Below are 8,051 nucleotides of genomic sequence, written 5' to 3' on the forward strand. Positions count from 1 at the left end.
AGACAGAGTCTCAAGCTGTCACCCTGGGTAGAGTGCTCTGGCATCATAGCTCACAGCAACCTCAAACTCTTGGGCTTAAGCGATTCTCTTGCCTCACCATCCCAAGTAGCTGGGACTACAGGTGCCCACCAGAACGCCCAGCTATTTTTGGTTGTAGTTGTCATTGTTGTTTAGCAGGCCCAGGCTGGGTTCGAACCCACCAGCTCCAGTGTGCGTGGCTGGCACCCTAGCCACTTGAGCTACAGGCGCCAAGCCGATTTGCTGTTTCTTAGACACTTGGATATATAGCTTAAAGACCAAGAGTTGAGATGGGAAAGTACTGTCACCTTCATAATTTTGGAAGGCTGACAAAAGAAGGAAACAGTACCTATTAAGCATTCTTAGCTATATGTAGGAAAGGTGTGTGAGTGTGGCTTAGCTGATAATACCACTTTCTTACTAGGCATTGCTCTTAGAAATATTTTACTATGAAATATTTAATAGTTATGCATGTGCTGTTTTATAGTTATTTTAGTGCCCTCTTGACATCAAGGGTTACTGATTGTTGTATTAGTAGTTACTGACAAATAGAAATTATTATACATTCTAAGCCCTTTCTGACAGAAGATATAAAGTTGTGACAAACGTGTATGGCACAGCAAGTGTCCAATTCTAAAGAGCTAAACACATGCAAACCACCATTCTGGGAAACACAAACAGCCTGAAAGCAAGTTATCAGTAAGCAAATAATTGTTGAACTGTTATGAATGGAATAGGATGTTGAAATAGGGCATGATTGGCTGATGTTACATATGTCCTTGATTACCTTCCTTGTGCTTTTATCCTAATAAGTGACATTCTTTGTATTCCCTTGGATGGCTAGACAGTCTGACACTGAAGAAGAATAAATATTGCATGTGGTACACATTAAGCTGTCATCTAAGACAGCATTTATAAAAAGTAACTGGAGAAATTCATAAGAAATTCTGCACTGCTACAGTTTTCTGGCTGCAGTCATAATTGTCAAAGTTCTTGACACATTCAGGTCTTCAGAAATGATTTAGGTTTACAGTGGCTTGGTGTATGAATAATTATTAAGGATTTGTGTTCTCATATTGCCTTTGGATGTTAATGTTAGTTACCAAAATGTTATATTTTACGATAATTTTTATTTTAAGAAATGTCTCTACATTGATAACTGTGACATACCTCCCATCTCACCGACTTTCATAAAAGAATTTTAGGTACTTTATGTATCTGAAAGGAAGACAGGAGTTTTTAAATGTTGACTATCTTTAATCTATTGGAAAATATTGCTTGCTTGTGTTTAGTGCTAGCAAACAATTTTGAAAATAAGTATTTTTATTTTTCTTCTCCAGCAACATTGGAAAGCCTTCAAACAGTCCAAATGAATACCATTTTAAAACTATTTCCCAAAAAAACCCAAATCACTGCTTGATGTTTCATTTTAAAATATTGTATGCTTTTATTCACATACTTTTGTTATTTTAATATAGTTCTCTGAGGCAAGGCAGTATTTTATTTCTTCCAGTCACTATTTTCTCTTGAAGTTTTAGTCCCTAGGCAGGTAGGAACATAAGTAAAGAAGTGAGGCATAAATGTAAATTTGAAGAACAGTTGTAAACCCCTCTGTTTTTCATTAATTAAAACGCTCTTCTGTCTATATGGTGTATAATATCTGAACAATGCCAATTTTTTTTCTTTTCTATATTTCTGTAATATGGCACAATTATTCTAAACCATTTGAAATTAAGTAATTAGTATGCTCATTCTATAATCTAATCAAGAATACAGCATAGTTTGTCAGCTGATTACTAGGAAAATGTGATTAAGTATCAGAATGATTTGGGTTCCAACACAAATATGAAAATAAAATAAAAGTGTTGAGTTCTAAATTCTGAGCCTCTGTTTTGGGAGGAATGAGTGGTCAGTCAGGGTTTCTGTGACACCTGCCTTTTGTGTTGGTTTTAAAATTTACAATATTAGCTGGAGACAGTGGTTCACACCTGCAATCCTGGCATTCTGGGAGACTGAAGTGGGTGGATCCCTTGAGCTCAGAGTTCAAGACCAGCCTGAGCAAGAGCTAGATACCATCTCTACTAAAAATAGAAAAATGAGGCAGGTGTTGTAGCAGATACCAGTAGTCCCAGCTACCCAGGAGGTTGAGGCAAGAAGATCACCTGAACCCAGGAGTTTGAGGTTGCTATGAGATAGGCTGACAGCAGGGCATTTTAGGCTGGGCAACAAAGTAAGACTGTCTCAAAAAAAAGAAAAGAAAAAATTACCATATTATTTTGGGGGAATATTTTTTAGGATACAGTCTTTACTTTGAAATCTAAACCATCTGTTTGGATTGAAAAAACTTTTCTCCAAGTATAACACTACTCAAATGTTACCTATAGCTTTTAACTCTCTAGGCCACTACAGAGCACAAAATATTTGCCCAACTGGTAAATTGAACTGTAAGTCCCACTGTGGGAAATTGCTTTGCTGTGCTCCAAACAGCAGTTATCTTAGTAATTGTACCTGAATTCTTTGTGGCTAATAGAGCGTGGACGTCCATTTTACAAGCAGAAAATTATTTCTCTTAAATACTTTTAATTATAAATCCCCCAAATAAAATGTGAATCAGCAGACTTCAGTGAGACATTGAACCACATAGTTTTTAATTGTTATTGTGGAAAAGTGAAATTCTTTTTTTTTTTTTTTTTAGTGTAAAACTGTACATATCTGACATTTCACATTCTAAACTGGAGCTCCCAACAAGGAGCTTATCAGAGCAAATTGTCTAGTCCATCCCCTTCCTCACTCAAAACCTAATGACCCTTTATCATCATGGTTTAGATTGCTGGACACAGATGTGAGAAAATACAAGTAATCTACAGGTAACTACAGTAGCTGCACTGATGTTCTCAGAGAACTGACTGCTGGGAAGATAAAGAGCTTCCCACAGCGTCTGTGACTTTCCGGCAGCAAAGCACATCATGAGCTCATACATGAAGTTTTATTTGCTGAAGATTCACAATAAGATGCATTAGAACATTCAGCAGGGACTCTTTTAGATGAGCACAGAAATTCTGGAGGGTTATTAGTTGATGCACTAGTGCATAGCATCACACTAAAATAAAAAAGTTCAACAATATTCTTTCTACGACACCAAAGATTATAGCCACAATGCAGCATTAATGCTAACTTCTTTTCTTGATATTTATGTAATCTGCTAGAGACTGTAATTTTTCTTTTCACAAAAGGCTGAACTTCTTGCCGAAAAGCAGCTTGGTCATGATTTTTAATATGAAAGCAGAACAGCTTTTCTCAAACTTTAGTACTAAATTGCATTTCAAAGGACTTGTTTATGGCCAGGTGCTCTGCTTTTGTTGGCTGCTAAGATTGTGATCAGTGAGGTAAATTCATTTACCGATTTGCATGCAATTGAGTAATTTACCATGAAAAGGATGCTCGGTTTTGAGGTACTGCACCTGCAGCTTCAGTTTTATAATTGTTAGTTTGACTATTATTTGCAATGATCATAGTTTCATACTGCTTTAGAAAACTACAATGCAAAATATATTTACTTAATTTTTTTATGTATGAGATGTTTTGTTTTTAGTTAATGAATTTGGTTTAAGTTTACTAAATTGGGGTGAATCAATGCGAATTAGACTGTCTGAACTTCAGGTGTGTTGTTTCTTTTCAAAAACCATTTGCTCGTCATATTTTTCTAAAAGCTAATTAATTTTGTTTCTGTAAAACTCTTAACTACTAGATTAGGAATAGTCATATTATCATCATATGTCAAAATGAATTACAGTTCTCAAATCATTTTTAGAAATTATCATTTTAGTAGCTGAAAGGTAAAGGTAATTTTCAACAACTAATATTGGTTAAGCAGTTGGCAGCCAACAAAAATAGATAATTGAGTTCTTTGATTAATTCTTGTGTAGTTATGCCTGTTATATAACTAGATTAATTATTGCCCTTCAAGGAAAATGCTGAAATGCTCAGAAAATCAGAGAAGATACTGGCTGAGTCATTTTGGCTAGATTTCTACTCATTTTTGCTTCAAGCTTAATATAATGTACTTTTAGAAACAATTATTTACAAGTGGAACAACAAAATTATATCAAATACATCTGCAGTCTTAACGAATTAGTTTAATATTAAAGTTCTAGTATAAATGACCAATGAGCAAAGTAAATTTTCTTGTCAGAAAATAGAAAAAGACAGGTTATCAGTAAGTACTACTGATTATTAGAATTCCTGTTATTCTTCTGATAGCAATTTGTGTCACACTTTTGGGAGATTTTTATCAGTGAAGATTTTTGGTTTACCATGATACATTTGAAATATTTGTAGTCGCATGGCATAGATTAATCTAAAAAGTAGAACACTGAAGAATTGTTTGAGGTGGTATTATGCATTAATTCTGTTTTTAGTTTGTTATAAGATCTAAAGGGAAAACTATACTTGTTTTCATTTAGCAGCAAATAGGAAACACAGAACTCAAAATTCTACAAAGTACATTTTCTTACCCTCTTCATGTTTAAAAGGAAAGAAACCAGAGGAGCATGTGCAGTGAAAGATTGTTTTGCATTTTTGTTTTTACATCACCAGATTAAGTATAATGAAACCCATCTGCGAACTGTAGGAACTACTCATTGGTTTTTGTCAAGGACTATAGTCTGCTTTTCCTCCTCTTTCTTTTTTTCTACAGTTTTTAAAAAAATTTCAACAAGATATACATGAAATTAAAAACCTTGTCTGTTATAAAGTTTTGTTTGAGCTTTTTAAACTGAGTGATTAGCAGAAATAATGACCCTGTCAGCCTTAATCACATTAAAATGTGGTTAACATCATTTAATTTTTTCCACTTAATATGCAAAAATTTCCAGTAGATTTGCAGTGAAGGCCATTGAAATTCCATTAGAACAAGAATAAAAATTTCAGGCATCATTTATTCAGAGAAGGAATAAAGGTCTCCATTGAGACCTGCTGAATCTTTCTATTAGAGACACTATGAATCATTACATTGAATTGTACCTGTGTTTCTATAGACCTGTGTCTGGCTTTTCAAATGGTTGAAAATCATATATTTTATCATTTTTCATAAGGTGAAATAAGCTAGAATTGTATAATTATTTTTAAAATATTTTTAAAATTGCTGGTTTATTTTGTGCGTCTTCAAACTGCTCAAATTTTAAGTAGAAAGTTGTACTCTAAAAATAAGATCATAAAAGAATGATTTAAGGCCTGAAAAAAACTGCATAGCCAACTCACAAATGGACAGGTTATATTTTAAATAGTTATGTAGGAAAAGCCAAAAAAGAAACTGTTAAGAAGCAGATGATAGCAGCTCTTTTCCAAAGTTCATGGCTTATCATTTGTCAAGCTTCAACTAGTATGTTATGCTGCATTGGCTATGTGTGAATTATAACCAAAGAACATTCTACTGTTTCTAGTATTATTTATTATTCTTTTATGATCATTTTTGGTATTTAATTGTTACAATACATTCATAGAATTAAAAAAAAAGCTTAATTCTGTTTTACGAAGTGCTTACTACCATTTTTACTTTCTTTGGCATATTTACATTTGCTAGTGTCCTGAAAACTTACATTGTATAGAGTGTTTCTCCTCCATTAAAAAACAAAACCAAAAAAAAAAAAACCTGTTACTGTATATACCTGATAAGCAGAAATGGCTCTCTGGAATGGTCCTATCCTTCGGGTAATTAAGTAATTATACAGCGTTGGGTTTTTTTTTTTTTTTTAATTTGTATTTTGTTCCTGAACCATTTGAACCCGTTATATAATTATACTGTGTGTACTTTGTAGTAAAAATAACGTTAGAAAATTCATGAGGGAAAGTAGTCTATGTATATGCTAGTCATGGAAGTAAATGCTTCCCATTTCTGTGTCTGTGGAAATCTGAGAACATTTGATTGTCTGCTTTACCCACACCGTTCCCCCAGTGTGGTTAGCTGCCTGTGCTTCCTCAGAGCACCTTGGCTGACTACCGAGTCTACAGTGCTCCCTCTGACTCCGTTTCTTTGCTTTCATGACACCATGTTTATTTCCTTTGGTGTACTTACCATGCGCTATTTAATCTTGCTTATTGTCTTTTGTTTTTTTGTCCCATAAGAATTTAAATTCTACAACTAAAAGGACTGTGTCTGGCTTGTTTTTTATTTTTTTGGTCTCTTTGTTTTGCATTTATCTCCAGTTCTTTCTTGGCACTGGCCTCAGTAAATATTACTGATTGATCAAATAGCTGGCTGGATGAAATCCATTGAATTATTCCTTTTGTTTCAACAGTAACTTTTAGTCCTCATTAATAAGATATCTAGATCATTTGAAGTCAGTCTATTCTGTTTAAATACTTCTACAATTTGGAGCATAGGTGGATAGACTGTCTATTCCCAAGGTCCGCACATACTTTCTGTAATGTGTCAGATAGTAAATATTTTTGGCTAGGACCACACAGTCTCTATAGCAGCCACTCAGCTACTCAGCTTTGCTATTGTAATGGGAAAGTAGCTGTGGACAATATGTAAACAAATAGGCATGTCCATGTTCAAATGTTTCATTTGTGGACACAGAAACTTAAGTTTCATATTATTTTACTATGACAAAATATTACTATTTTTGCTTTTTTAAGAAACCATTTAAAATATAAAAACCATTCTCTGCTAAATGTGTGTGATGACTGACGAGCTAACCTGGGCTCTACACTTAAAGACAGCCTTTGTTCCGCCCATTACTCATCTCCTGAAGTAGTTCTCCTGTAGCGTCAGTTTTCCCTTCCTTAGCGGATGTTTCACAACAGCATAGTACCATCTTCAATCTTTAGAACAACTTATTTTAACTCTGTTTGCCTTTCACACAGCTGCTCATTTCTGTCCTTCTTCCTTGAAAGTGATATACTCATTGTCACTTGAGCAGCCAAACAAAGTTCAGCAGTCTTCTGTGTATCAAAGAAGAATAAATAGCACTTGGAAAATATAACTCAATTCACAACTTGAGTTTTTGAAAATAAGCAAGCAACTTGGTATAGTGGGAAGCTTGGGAACTTTGGGGCCAAGTGAGCTCAAGTTCTGCATCCAACACTGTAGACAAGTGATACTGATTTCAAAGCATTTGATTATGTATTAAATGGAATTACATATGTAAAATGCCTATCAGTTTCTCATTTCCCTTTCAAAGAAATGTGGTTATATAGCTATATATGCATGTGTGTATATATACGTTTATTATTATTATTTTTTGAGACAGTTTTGCTCTGTTACCTGGGCTAGAATGCCTCAGTCTAGCTCACAGCAACCTCAAACTTCTGGGTTCAAGTGATCCTTCTGCCTTCCAAGTAGCTGGGACTACAGGTCCCTGCCACAGTGACCAGCTAATTTTTTCTATTTTTATTAGGGACAGGGTCTTGTTGTTCTGCTCAGGCTGCTCTAGAACTCCTGAGCTCAAGGGATCCTCCTACCTGGGCCTCCCTGAGTACTAAGATTAGAGATGTGAGCAACCACACTTGCCCCACAGAAATCCCATAGTAAGAGAAACCACTCAGAATATTTATTTAATTATAATGTTATTCATAAAATTTGGGAACAGCCAGAAAGCCAGTGGATATTCAGACTGAGTGAGCCTATCAAAAGCAGCCAACTATTTTTCAAAACAAGAAGAAGGTCCTGCTGGGAGAAACTGGCAGAGAGAAGCTCCCATGGTACTACAAGGACATTGTCTAGGCTTCAAGACTCCCAAAGAGGCCACAAGAAATGCTCCTTCACTGGTAACGTCTTCATTTGAGGGCCAATTCAATCTGGCTTAGTGACCAAAATGAAGATGCAGAGGACCATTTTCATCTGCCAAGACTATCTCCACTACATCTGCAAGTAAAATCACTTTGAGAAGCACACAAAACATGTCTGTGCACCTGTACCCTGCCTAAGGGACATCCAGATCAGTGACATCGTCACAGTGGCTGAGTGCCGGCCCCTGAGCAAGATGGTGTGCTTCAGCGTGCTTAGAGTCACCAAGGCTGCCAGCACCAGG

General features: G+C 35.3%; 1 protein-coding gene and 1 pseudogene across 1 annotated transcript in view; both read left to right on the plus strand.

Annotated features, from left to right (window-relative positions):
- OLA1 (Obg like ATPase 1) overlaps positions 1-8,051 on the plus strand; it is a 177,338-nt gene that overhangs the window by 143,155 nt on the left and 26,132 nt on the right. The window lies entirely within an intron of this gene.
- LOC105887126 lies at positions 4,178-8,048 on the plus strand (annotated as a pseudogene).

Source organism: Otolemur garnettii, unplaced genomic scaffold (assembly GCF_000181295.1).
Source record: "Otolemur garnettii isolate 467f Iridium unplaced genomic scaffold, OtoGar3 scaffold00048, whole genome shotgun sequence".
Taxonomy (NCBI): Eukaryota; Metazoa; Chordata; class Mammalia; order Primates; family Galagidae; genus Otolemur; species Otolemur garnettii.